The sequence below is a fragment of the Trachemys scripta genome, chromosome 2 (assembly GCF_013100865.1).
Source record: "Trachemys scripta elegans isolate TJP31775 chromosome 2, CAS_Tse_1.0, whole genome shotgun sequence".
Taxonomy (NCBI): Eukaryota; Metazoa; Chordata; order Testudines; family Emydidae; genus Trachemys; species Trachemys scripta.
In genome coordinates, this window is record NC_048299.1 from 100,701,900 (window position 1) to 100,716,709 (window position 14,810).

The window sequence follows — 14,810 nt, forward strand, 5'->3', positions numbered from 1 at the left end:
GGAAGAATCTGATGTTAAACTGCAAGGAAAGGGCAAAAATAACTTACACTAAGATGAGTTGTTGTTTTTAATTCAGTTTATATTCTATTTCTTTTTAATGTTCATGCTTTTCCAGGGCCTGATTCACCTGTCCTTTATCCTCACACCTTCACTGCAGGCTGTTCTCCCTGCCATTCTGACCAGGGAGGTCCGGTGTCATTGCTGAGAGTTTCTTCAGTGACCTCTTTGCATCAGTGGCAGAGAACTGGACAGCTGAGGAATGTACCTTAATCTCCTGGAAACAGGGAGCTGGTTCTGTTACTGATATTCGTGGCCCTCTCACAGTTTATACAATCTATACACAGCTTATTTTTAGCTTTTGAAAAAAAATCTTTTTCTTAACACACCTCAGCCCATAAGGAAACGCTTTTTTAGGGCATTTCTTTGCTAAAGCCCACAAAAGAGAGGGCCAAAGTCACTACTGCTGTAAGCAGGCACATCTCCAGTGGACTGGTAGCCACTTAGAGATGTGTGGATTCTGGCCGTTAGAGTGAAATGTTTAATTGTAAAATTGACGATTTCTGATTCAAAGGAGTTCTCGGCATTTAAATGGGTTGGGGCTATGGCACTTGTTTTGTCAACATGCACACATAAGTGTGTGGTTGTGTGGCTCATACATAACTCTATATAGTTATGTATCATATGATAATTTTCACAGTGGATGTGTTTCTTGGCTCTAGGCTTTTCCTATTTATATGAGAGTATGTGAATGTTGTACAATAAATAATACAGTGTATAATTTAGCTTATTAATAAGATACAGTGTATCAGAAGGAGTAGCGTAACAGCAGCAGCATTCCTTGTTTGTAGAGGGGCTTTTGTTTCACATTGTTTGCACAAAAATCATCCTCTCTTTGTTTGGAAATAAATGTATTGATAATTTTATTTATGGGGATGAACACAGGAGGGAAAAACGATCCATGTACTAGGAGCTCATTTGTCCGCAGCTAAACAAATTGTGCCTGTAGATAACCATGTTAGTGTAACCTCCCTTTTTCCCTCCTATGCGCTGGTGTACTAGCCTATCATGGTTTATCTCTAACCTAAAAAACAAAAAGAGTAAACATGTTGAACGGCTTTAAGTTAAGCTGATATGTGTTTTTAAAAAAGATGTAAATAGCAACATAGTAAGAACTGCTTTTCAGAATTTTTTCCACAGCTGATTTCTCCTCCCACCCCACCCCTGCCTTTTATATTTGATATATAAACAAGTTGTATTTACACATTTTTTTGCTGTGAATTTATATTGTAAACCCCTTTTTCTTTAAGACCATTGTATTTACATTTCAAATTTTTATGAAATTTGCTTGATTTTTTTTAATTAAATTATGTCTGGAAGGTGAGACATATCTTGTGAGAGAGACAGCTTGGTAAGAGACTTGTCTTTAGTTGCTGTAGTGACATTCTGCACAGCTTAAACCCCTTCGTGCATGAGTGACTGCGTGCACATGTAAGAGAATGTGCACATCTGTGTGGCAAAGTGGAGCAAGGAAGAGAGCATGAAGCTGAGCTTGGGATCAGGCAGCCTGATTTTCTGTTCACATCTACACTAGTGTAACTGTATGGAAGTCAGTAAAGTTAAACCAGCCTAACACAAGTGGGAGATAAGCAGACCCTTGATCTTTATACATAGCAGGTGAAAAGCAGGGAGCGATTCTTCATTGTGCCACAGCACTGATGTATTTTGGCCATAAAATCCCAAGAAAGGGGCTCTGCCTGAGTCATGCGGGGGGTGGGGGAGAGGAGGGCATGGATGATCCTGCAGTTTTGTACAGCCTAAACAGGGGCTTAAAAACCACTAACAACTTCCTTTGCTGCCAGCATATGGGGGGAAGAGAAAGGGAGCACAATCCTAGGCTAAGTGTTTTTGGCTCTTACAAGCCAACCTAATTTAGGAATGCCTCAGTCTTCTCTACTGCCGCATAAAGAGGATGGCATGCAGGGAGCAGCAGGATCCAGCCACTGCAAATGAGAGCTTGAAGCCTCCTATACACCCACATCTGACTCCTGCTCTTCACATTTAAGGCTAGTTTCACAAAAGGATTTCGGCGCCTGGCTGCCACTTTTAAGTGCATAAATCCTCAAATCAGGCTTCACGGGCTTTCACAATACCTCTGCTTAGCAGCCCCCTCAACTTCCTGCCTTCTCAACCTTTGCTGTAAAAAAGTTTCCTAGGCACCTACTTCTGCATAGGAATACTGCAGCCTCTACACCACATGTCCATCTGCCTAAGCCCCAAAGTGATTCACAAGCTGAGGCAAGATAGGTGTTCCTCCACCTAACTCCCCTGCAAGGCTCAACACAGTAAGTTAAGAGCTCACCTACCAGATCAGGCCGCTATAGACAGGTTCACACAAAATGGCCGAGGCAAGGGCAAAGAGCTCCCTCATAACACTTAGCCCTGACATTAGGCTACTCATCTGGGAGACCCTGTACTGACCGCTCAAGTTCAAATATACCTGCCATCTGAGAGGGAGAAGGGATTTGACCAGGAATCTAGGCAAGTGCCCTAACCACCACTTTTCAGAGGTGCTAAGTGAGATATTCTGCTGTGGGGCTCCCTCAGTCGCTGCTGTTTTTAAAAAGTCACAGAAGCAGGGGGGCATGGGACTCCCAGTTCCCAAGTGAGTGCTCTAACTCAGCTACAGAGGCATTCTCACACATGCTCTCTTGCACATGCACCCAGTGATTCGTTCATTGTTTAGTCACAGCAGCACAACTTCAGCAGGTGAGACTGCAGGAGCCCCACACGTGACTACACCACAGGCCGATGTTTCGGGCACTCATGTGAGAGGTGGTAGAGCCTTGTTCAAGTCCCTTCTCCCATGGGGGGGGACTTAAACTGGGGGGTCTCCCATATCCCAGGGGACTAACCTAACCACTGGGCTAAGAGTTATGAGGGAGCCCCTCCTCCCTGGCTTCTTGCAAAAATACTCTGGGCACCTCACTCCACCACAGGGGCTGCAGCTGAGAACCCCAAGCAAAAGGAGTTACCTAGCTCTGAGAGAGGAACAGGGCTTGGCATCTCGTGTTGGCTAGTTTAGACCGGAAGCTGCCTAATGTGCTGGATTTTGTGAATCACATTCTGGGGAATCCCTTTTGCCATATAGGGAGCCTATGCACCCAACTCAGGTTTGCGAATCCCAGTGATTTCTAGGCACCTAAACATTAGGTGTGGTGACACTCAGAATTGCCACACCTATGTTCTGTTGTAACTCTAGCCCTTAGGGACAACCTGGAAAACTGGCTCTGAAATTGCTGTTTCAGTGCCCTCTCCCTACAACTATCAGTTTGACTGAGTGGTATTTGACTTTAGTTGTCTCTTTCACTCCAGTCCTCGCTTCGCTCTTTCACTGCCAAGGATAGCTATAAAGAACATAATCGTCCCTGCTTGAAGAGTCATGGTAATTAGGAACACGGCCCCCTGGAAATGATTTCCATTATAATTTACTGTCACAATGATTTCTCTTCTGGACCTTTCAGCGGAGTCTCCATCCCTACTATCCCTTTCAAACCTTCTACATCAACAATGAGGAAGGGGAATGCAGCTCTGTTTTTGTTTCGAACAAGGAGTTTGTAAATATTTTGTACAGCTGGTGATTTGTGGGGCCACCATGATGAAGGGGAAAAAATTGAGGCCAGCGTGCACAACAGTTCATACTTTATGGTACCTCAGATCCAAATTTGGTCAAGTGAATTTATGATTTTGCTAGTCATAATAAACCACACCTACAGCTTTGTTTCCTTATTTACTGTAACATGCAAATTATATAAACTAAAATTACACTACAGTTTTAAATTTCAGTAGGCAGCACTTGTGGAAATAAACATGGGCTGTTTTAAGATCTTTCAGTCACGTGCATTAGACCAAATCTTGATGGCTTTACTCAGTGTTACTAAATCCTTGCACTCAGCCAAAAAATACCCATTGACTTCATGGGAGATTGTGAGACTAAAAACTGTGCAAGGCCCTCAGGGCCCATTGGGAACACGCACAATGTTTCAGATATACTTCATTGCACCTTTTGTAGTATTTGCTTTACTGTTCTTACGGGCTGATTAACTTAGATACCATTGTAGGTGCAAAGACACCAATAGGCCACAAGTGCTATAAAAATGCAAAGTATAATTAACACTGCCCAACATTTTCACTGTTGGGGAAATCTACATTTAGGCATCTCAAAGTCAAAAGGTGGTTTAAGAAGTGCTCAGCACCCACCAATCACATCAAAACCAGTTGGAGCTGCGGATACTCCGCACCTTCAAAAGTCAGGTCACTTTTATTTAAGTATCAAAATGTGGATTTAGGAGCCTAACGTTAGGCACCCAGCTCTGATAACGTTGGCTATGATCATCTTTTTATTATTATTATAAAAATACATATGCAAACGGTAACTAGAAAAATCTGATTTATTCCTTTCCCTTCCCATAGGTTGAACATATTGAATTATTTTGGTCAACTTGTAAATAGAGGTAGTCAGAAAATAAGGGGTATGCCACTGTAAAAATTGGAGTTTTCAGCAAAAGCCAAACCAACCAACCTGCAAATTTTTTGGCTGAAAATCCAAATATTTTTATTCTGAAATGCTACTGCAGAGCCTCATGTTCCTCAATGGGCCAATTGTCTTGGTTGGACCACATCTCCTATGATGCACCACACTATCCCTTCTCAGCAAGAGGAGGCAATGCACTGTAGTAGTTGCCTGGCTGCACAGTATCATGGAAGATGAAGTCCAGCTAGGGAGAGCAGACCATAGAGGAGAATGGGAGCTCAAGCTACCTGATGATGGTCTTTGCAGCCACATGACCATGCATAGATGCCTTGGTGGGTGAGCACGTAGCACCTGTCCAGTTACCACTGCTCTGCGTGAACCAGACATCAGTAATTTCATGTTCAAAGCACATTACGAGTGTTAACTCTCCCATCACGCCTGGCAGGTGAGTATGGCAACACTGTTATCCCATTTTACAAACAGGATAACTGAAGTACAGAGAAGTTAAGGCTCAGCTTTCCCAGGCCATGGGCTCTTCTCTTTTTGGTACTTCAGTTTCTGGGCACACAGCATGAAACAACCCAAGTTTGCTTTTCAGAGGTGCTAAGTAACCTGAAATAAATGGGGGGCTGCAGAAACTCAGCACCTCTAAAACCTGGGTTGTCTAAAGCTGGGCACTCAAGCCCCAAAACAAAGGATACTCCCCCCCCCCCCAAAAATCCAAGGACAGAAAGCGGAGCCATTTTCGAAGCTGGGGTTAGAATGCCGGAGTTTCTGAGTCCTTACGGAACAAAATTCTGTGGTCCTTAATTAAGCAAAACCCCTATTAGACTGCAAAGACTGCAGTGGGAATTTTGGTCAAGTAAGGACTATGGCATTTAGCCTTGCATTTTTATTATTATTTTTAAATAAGATCTCACTGCTTTAAAGAATGTCCCAGGTCATGGAACGATTCCCAGTTTTATCTGTCCCAACCACACGTATTAAACATGTGAATGATAGAGGGCAGCTGCGGGTGCTGTTTCTGCTGCCACCGCCGGCTGCAAATCACACAAACCAACGCCTTCCTGTCCCTTGGGAGAGAAGTGAAGGTTCTGGTTTGTAAGCAGTTAGAAAAAAATAAATCTACACCTTGCAGCAGACGGTGGGCCTTGGCCTGACTGGGTGAGGAAGTTAATCAGCACTGAGCAGGCTGTTCGGGATGAGGCCAAACAGATGGTTAGTCTCTGAAACGGCAAAACGGGAAGCAGATGTGGCCACCGCTTCTCCCCATGCATAACTGGGAACCAGCCGGTTGGTGGGGAAATTTGCATAACAAGGATAATTTGGTAGCAAAACTGTCCCTTGAAATGATCTGCATGGATCCAGGCACTGTTGACAATTTTCACTTCTTGTTTCCCAGTCATTGTTCAACCAGATTAAATTTTAGTTCTGAATTTAGTGTTCGCCCGAGCCTTTTCTAAGCTAACGTCCAGGGAAAGCTACTGTGCAATCAGAGCAGCAGCAACCTGGCACTAAAATTTTCATGGTGAAATCCTGGCCCCACTTCTTCTGCATCCGAAGAAGTGAGGTTTTTACTCACGAAAGCTTATGCCCAAATAAATCTGTTAGTCTTTAAGGTGCCACCAGACTCTTTGTTGTTTTTATTAGGATTTCAACTGCACAGTCCGCTGCAAACAATATAAATGCAACTCCGAAACAATAAAGCTGGGCCTGAACTAACAGACTATATTCTAATGCCCTTGAAGTTTATGATGGTCAGATGAGAACTTTGGTACAGAGATAGGGATGAAGGAAAATCTTGGAAAGTTTTGATCCATATCTGAATTGTTCAGCTCTGGCCCATCTCTGGTAAATATGTATTACTCTTCTTTGATGGGTAAATTTAACTGGCATGTCAGCCAGAGTATGCAAGGCCTTCTCACTGGGCAATAATTTTCCACACCACAGCCAGCAACAGGTTAAACTAGGTTATATGAGCCTATCTCAGACAACTAGATTATGTTCTTTAATTGAAGAGGTAGAGACCTGCCCTCTTCCTCTCTGCTCACCTCTATTTTGTCTTTTTGAAGCGGCACAGTTGTTCCTCCTATTTTCTTACCTATAAATTGCAATGACTCCAAATCTAGTTTCCTGTTGAGCTGCAGCCCGCACATTAGAATTCTGATATACCAGCAATTCCCAGACCGTTGGGCACTTGCTGGTGGATCTGTGGAGAGCAGGCTGGGCTTCTGGTCCTGGCTCTCTTCAGCCTTGTTTCAAGCTGCTAAAAATCACACTAAAAAAAAAAGACACCTTAAATATTTTCATAATATGACTTAGCCATGTAAGCAATTGCTGTGCTCACCCAGGCATGTTATGTGAATTTGAATGGAAGGGGAGGTGGGATGATCGGTCCACACTTATGAAAAGACGTTTAAGAACCCCTATAGGCTAGGATACTCCTTACCTACTGCTCTGGTACATCAGAGAGACAGCTGGGCAGCCAGCACAGAGCATTCCAGGGCACAGGACATTGTAAAGGTCTGCTTCTTTGCAACAGCAAGGCACCTGATGAAAAGGAGTTTGGGACTAACAGAGCCCAGATGAGTGCTACAGTCCTGCTGCTTTCAAGTAAGGAAGCTTTTTTTACACACACACACACACACACACACACACACACACACACACACACACGACACTTTACTGTAGGTGAAGGAGTTTTCGTCTCGCATACCTTCTTTCACTTTCCTCACTCCTAATAACAGGTCTAGTACCTGAAGTTTTTAGTTTACAGTGAATAATATTACTCTTTGTGTTGAAATGGATCAAACATGCTGCAGGCTTCATGAAGTCTATGAACTGAAGCTCATATCCAGAGAGCCCTTAGATATTGGGAAAGTTCAGATCTGGAGCCAAACTGTGTGGCTTGGTCTCATCTTGATTTATAATAAATATATAAAAGTTACTTCTAAAGGGAGGCATCTGATTGGCTGATGGCGTTTCCAGTGTGCAGGTATGGAAACTATTGTGGTGTCACGCTCCAGCATTTTACATAACCGCTTGACAATAAAAAGAGCAGAAGAAGCAAATCATTGACTGAAACACACACTTGCAGTAGTTAAATGAGAATAATTAAATATATTTTCCTTTTCTGATAGTTTAACGTGACATATTTGAAAGATTTCCCCAGTGCAAAAGTCCTACTTTAAAACATAGTTTCATAACACTAGTGACTTGACCAGAGAAAATAAAATTCATATGAATAGACAACCAACACATATAAATAGTATGTTATTTGCATAGTCTACAGAGACTTATGTAACATATGTGAAAGTTCAGTGACACACGTATGTGGTTTTTGGACCCATTAAAATTGGTACAAAGAAGAAATATTACTTCTGCTTTGGGAACATCTGTCTTGCTCTCTTTTTGTAAATGTAAAATGTAGGCAGAGACACTGATGTGAAAATAAATAAATAAAAAGATTAGACTAACCCTGATCTCACTTATTCTGGTACCGATCAGGAATAAATCTATTGAAGTCACCCGTGTAAAGCATGTGACAAGGCTTAGGCAATTTAAGTATAACAGCTACTGTTTGCAACATTCTGCTTCTCTTGATCTAGTCACAATTACACTGCATTTAGAAGTCCTTTGGATGGATTGTTGATCCTGGTTTATATTCTAGAAATGTGCATGGGGGAAACACTAGGATTTTATGAGGACAGCTGAAGACAAGTATTAACAAACAGAAAAGTCTTTTAAATAAAGGATCTTTACTTTGATTCCCATCCCCAAACCACAGTAAGGAGCCTAAATATCTGTTTGAGTTTTATAGACTGGTTCTTTGTGGTTCAGCAATAATTCAGTCATTTAAGGTAGGAGGAAACGTACTGGAAGTGATAGGGAGACCAGAAGGAAAATGAAGAGTGGTGGAAAATTGGGTGGAAAAATTAACGCATCAGATTCAGAAGTGGTGAAGACGAAAATTACTCCTTCGCCATAAAGGGACTATTACCACAGAATTAGCCAAAGGCAAAACCATTGCACTTCAGGAAAAGTTGTCAATCTAGAATCCTTGCTAGTTTACATCGGGGATGAATTTGGTTACTTGTCTTTATTAGCCTGAAATGCAAAAAGAATTTATGACAAACTGTTTTTGCTTGGATTTAAAAAACAAATGCAGGTGCCGTTCTCCCACATATTAATTCTTTTGTACTTCTATAGCACCTGCCATCAGAGAATCACAAAGCACTTCACAAATATTCATTAATTAATAATCACACCACCAGCATTGCCAGTTCTTGTAATTTTATCATGAATCTCACAAAATTTGAGTTTTTTCCCAAAGCCCCAGTGTCTGGTGATTTATTGAGAATTTTTTTAAAAGGATTTTCATTTCCAGCCCTCGTGGATGTGGAGAAAAGTTTGAAAACGTAACTTGAGTGCAGCTTACCAGCTGAAAAACAAGACGGCAAACACTCAAATTTAATATTTTAAAAATATCTCATGATTTTTAAAACCAGGTGCAAGACCTTCAAATGCTTGGGGTTGGCAATACTTCTATGAGACTGTTATTCCCATTTTACTGAGGGGCAAACTGAGGGATGGCTCAATTACTTACTGAAGGTCATAGAGCAGGATTGGGACTGGCACCCAGGTCTTCTAATTCTTCGTGTACTTGTTCTACCCACTAGAACAATCTCCCTCCCAAAAGCAGGAAGAGAACTCATGAGTGCTCACTCTCGCTGCCTTGCTCTAACTATTTAAACACTCCAATCACTGGAAAAGGACATGTTCTGACTGCCTGTAACCTGATCTAGCCACCAGACCACATTACTTTAGGATACATAATTCAAACCATTTCACCATTTATATCATTTGAGGAAGGGGAATTACTTACTTCCCTCTCATTTCCTCACACAAGATTTCATAGTAACATTGCCCAAAAGTTTCAGGTTATTATTTTGGCCCTCAACAACCTACATGATCCTCTGTATCACTCCTTGGTGACAGTCAAGCTTCCAAGTGCCTGTAACATGATGGGTATATAAAAAGCAAGAAAAAGTTCCTCTAAGTGCCTCATGGTGTTGAAGACCCACTTTGGTTCAGTTGTGGATGTATGATGGTTGCAAAACACATTTTTAAGGCAATAAATTATATTTGACATATTGGCCCCAGCCTGAAATACAAATCTAAGGCGGCTGATTTACCTCTCAATTATTCCAGCATAACTTGGGAGTAACTCAACAGAAGTCAGTAAAGCTACACTAGTGTAAGTGAATCAGGCCGAAAGAAAAGGAACTGCTCGCTGGATCTGGTTAACGTGCTGACTTGCAATACAGTACATAAGGGGTTGCTGGAAAAAAAAAGTCTGCACGACTATCAACATGCAAAATAGAAACTCAAGATAAGCTGTGGAAAGAGGGTGGGATTTCCAGAAAATAGAGAAGGACTTGCTACACCCTGCTTGTCGAGTTTTGCAGGATCACCACAGCTTCTCTGGAGAAAAAGGGAGGAAAAAAGCTAACAGCTTTCCTTTTGCTTCTGCTTCTCCTAAATAAACTGCTTGCCTAATTTCCTTTGCAATTAGAGAAATGTTCCTTTTGAAAACCATTATTTCCACACGCTACTGGGTCATGCACATTTTCTACACAGCCTGCTGGAAACGTGCACAGTTTGGGATAATAATAATATTAAATGAACATCTTGCTTTTCTAAGTATGTTACTTAGGTTTTGACACAATAAACTTAACCAAGTTAATATTTCTGATAGTGTATGTGTGTGTGCGTGCGTGTGCAGGGGATGGTTCTGTGTCATTTAGATCTGAAAAAACACCATTCAAAATCATTTACGTGCAGCAAAGTTGGGCCAAATTCTTCTTGTGTGTAACCTCATTTCATTCAGTGGCGTTACACGTGGCATGAATTTAGCCCTTATTGCTGAATATTCTGCTTACGCTTTCTGAAAGACATTTTTGTAACATTTTATAATCACAGTCCATTTGCAATAGTTACCACCAAGTGAAATGCTAAAGAAACAAAACTGTTGAATAAGGCCTTTCTGTGGTATGTGTGGGGTTTTTGTTTTTTTGGGGGGTTTTGTTGTTGTTGTTATTTTTTGGTACAGCTCCTTCACCAACTAGTCCCTTTCCACTATGACTCCCCCTCTGAACACTACGGCCCTAAGTCCTGCAAATACTTATGCATATGCTTAACAGTTTAGGATTGGGGTTATACAAAATACCCTGGTCCTGATCCAAAGCCCACTGAAGTCAATGGGAGTTTTTCGCATTAGACAATTCACACAGAAATTCATCTGCTTCTGTTCTTTATTTCCCAACTGAAGCTCCAGTCCTTAGTGTGACATAATCTTCACCATTTACAACTGTGACGTCACAGGCAATGGATTAGGATTTTAGGCAGGGTGGGAATAAGCAGCAGGAACAGTTGACCAGCTAAGGTTCTATTTTCTAGGGAAAATGCTCACATTTCACCAAGATAAAAAGGGTTTTACTGCCAGCTGTACATTTTAGGCTTTCCTAGTGTTTGTCAGGCAGTAGAAAAAGATCAAAAATAGCCTCTTTTCTGCAAATGGTTTAAAGAAAACCTGCCTGTGCAACTTGAAGATTCAGAAACCCATGAAGCTAAGTACAGGAAACACTGCTCATTGAAGTTATTCTCCTGAAATCGTAATTAAGTTAGAAACTGGATGGGTGGCAACCCTATCTGGATAGTCCGGTTTTTGGTTTCTGTGTCCAGGTGCCATTTAGGGTTGCCAGGTGCCTGGTTTTCAACCGGAAAGTCCGGTTGACAAGGGGACCTGGCAACCCTAAATGGCACCCAAACCAAAAGTCTGGTTACTGCGAGGTGGAGGGAGGCAATAGGTCATTAATCTGCACCAGGTCAGCCAGGGCTGACTCCTTCCTGCAGGCAGGCTCCTTGAGACGAGCCAGCCAGCAACAGCGGGAGAGAAGCGAGCAACGGGGGCGGGGCTTTGCGGGGAAGAGGTGGATCAGGGGTGAGGCCTGGGGGACGAAGAGGCAGAGAAGGGGGTGGGGCCTTGAAGGAAGAGGCGGAGCAGAAACAGGGCCTTGAGAGAAGCAGGGGTGGAGCCTCAGGAGTCTGGTTACCAGCAATTAGAAAGGTGTTAATCCTAAATTAAGTGATAAGAAAAAAAATTGAAGTATAATGAGCAAGCAACATTGGTCCCTAGAAATCAGGACAAATGAGGAGACAATTCAATAATAGTGATGTTATAACATATAGGAGCACTTATTGGGCCAACAATTGTAACAATATATCAGAAAAAGTGTATACCTAAGAATGTTCATAAGCACATTGACCTGGAAAACTGAAGGACTAGATGACAGTTTCTCTCCACAGATAATATGTACAGGATAAGAAGTAACCCAGTTCAGTCCTACTTCCATGGTAATCATTGGCAAGTCTTCCCTGGGAGCAGGTTCAAGTCCACAGTGAAAAAATACATTAGCTATCATTTCAATCTGAGAAGGCCTCTCACCTCTGAGGTGATCAGTCTTTAAAATGTGGGAATAGGGCTTCAGTTGGGAAATATGAACTACACAGGCCAAATACCTTCCAGTTCAGTGCCTGCACTGCTCCACTGCACTATTGCTATTCTATTGTCATGCAGCAGCACTGCATGACTGAATATTAATTCTGGAGCCCAATAATTTGGTGGCTCAACAGAAGACATCTCTGAAACTATTAAGCGGTCTGACTCAATGACATTTACTTCCTGTTGTTGGCAGAAAGTGAGACTTTATGGTGTTCCCCCTTTCTCCCTTTAAAAAACAGTGCCAGGAATCGATGTAAATTTCCTGACACTGGCTGAAAAGCATCTGACTGACACGGCAAGGAAACGAGACACTAAGATTTCAGAAGAGTATAAAGTGGTGCTAACCGCCTCCATTTTCAAAAAAATGACTTGTGATTTGGGGTACTTCAGTTATTGAATGTTCAATTTAAGACACTTTCAAGGGACCTGATTTTAAGCCAATGCTAAGCACCTCACCCATTTATGCAGACTACATTAAGGTGTCTTAAATTAGGCACTAAATACTGAGGCACTCAGCATCACCATTCACTTTGGGAAAGGCCATTAACATCTGGTACTGTTCCAATACCAATTTCCTACTGTTCCAATAAAGCCACAACAAGATTTTTTTAATTAATATGTTATCTGTTTATTGCCTATTAATAAAATTTTGTGGTAGAAAGAAATATCCCTCCTCACATTTCTTCATCTAAGGATATATTGTTTTCCTTAAGATAACACATTTGTGCTCTTCACCACTTGAGTACTATTTGTTCTGTGGTACAGCATGTCCTTTGCAGATGCAAATTGTCTATTACTCCTGCGTATTTTTTCAATTATGTGCTCACCTTTTGGCTGAGCGCCAGTTAGAGATCCTTTTAGGGGGAGGGATAGCTCAGTGGTTTGAGCATTGGCCTCCTAAACCCAGGGTTGTGAGTTCAATCCTTGAGGGGGCCACTTAGGGATCTGGGGCAAAAATCACTACTTGGGCCTGCTAGTGAAGGCAGGGTGCTGGACTCGATGACCTTTCAAGGTCCCTTCCAGTTCTAGGAGATAAATTAAATTTAAATTAATGGAGATATCCTAAGAGTCGAGTTCCTATTTTATTAAAAATTTCAGGTGAATTTGATGTTAATGAAAACTAGCAGGTTGACAGCCCTGGCTCTTCGCTTAGCCAGAGAACAGACACATCACTGGCCACAGCATTGCATGCCAACAGTGCCCAGCCAACATGCCTCAATGCTGTAAGGAGCTATTGTTCGAACTGTAGTTCAAACAGTAGCTCAGTCTCCTTGCTTTTGTCGTCTCTGGGATGTCTGCTGAGATTGTCAACAGGAGTCCCAATAAGTACTGAGATTGTGGATTTCTTGATCTAGACCCATGTCTACTCGGGCAGTGGTTTTCAACCTTTTTTCATTTGCAGACCTCTAAAAATTTTCAAATGGAGGTGCAGACCCCTTTGGGAACCTTAGATATAGTCTGCAGACTCCCAGGGGCCCGCGGACCACAGGTTGAAAAGCACTATACTAGGAAACAGACAGAGATCACCCACTCATTTCACATGGGTCAAACAGCTGTGAGATAGCAATGGATGTCAGTTACTACCAACCTACACTGGATTGAGACTGGTGACTTAGAAATGAAAAGCTTCAGACCCCATCATCAATTCGTTGAATCATTAGTCATCCACGTTTACTGTAACACATTTGCAGATACTGATTTTGTCATTTAAAATATTCAGAAGTTCCAGAACACTTCACCATGCTATTCCAATAGAAACACCTCAACTATAACAAAACAAAAGCAAACTTGTGTGTGTCCATCTATCTGTCCAAAACTACAGCAGGGAGGAGAATCAGAAGTTTTGCTGCTGACCACAAAAGTGTGTACCCACAGATGTGTGTGTTCAAATAATTAATTACAATTTTAAAACAAATGAGTAAAATAAAATCCCACAATAAATATAAAGCAACGAGATACATGGAAAAAGTGATGTATACAGCCCAGATTTTTTTGAATTACCAAACTTCAAAATGTGCAGAAACCAAACCCACAATCCCCTTCTGCCTGTGCTCTGCAAGTAGGGTCCAGCAGTGGCCCGTGCTCTGCAAATAGGGGCCAGCCGGGGCCTGCTCTCATTTCCTAATGAGAGTGTTAACCTCAAGTGGAGTAAGATTGAGGCAGTCTACTTGGCTGGCTGCTTTTCTGCAGCTGATCTCAGGGTATTGGGTCCCAGAGTGTGGAGACTCTGAGGTCTTTGGAGGTCTCCCCTCCAGATTTCTGATGCACTGTTTGGAACAGCTGAAGAAGAAATTGCCAGCCAAGGAATCCATGTGGAGTGGACCCACTATGTTCACTGGTGACAACTTTGGGAATTTAGTTAGAGCTGTGCAGAAGTCCAGGCATTGTGGCTATGTATCCAAGTTTCAGTGCATTAATTCAAGTAACTCTAATCTTGGACTATACGTGCCCTTCAGCCACTTCCCCCTGCAACTAGCTCTGATGTCACAACTCTGAAGGCTGAGCGAAACTAAGATCAGGGATCAGTTCAGCAGACATAAATGTAGAATGCTGGGATTTTCACCTGAACTCTTTGCCCAACCTTAATCTAAAATTATACTCCAAGGGACAATGTACAAATTATTGGGAAAAAATCCTACCTTTACATACGCAGGGTGTTCTGGGGAATGTCATGATTGTTTAACAAAACTGCCATCAATCAATGACTCAAAACCA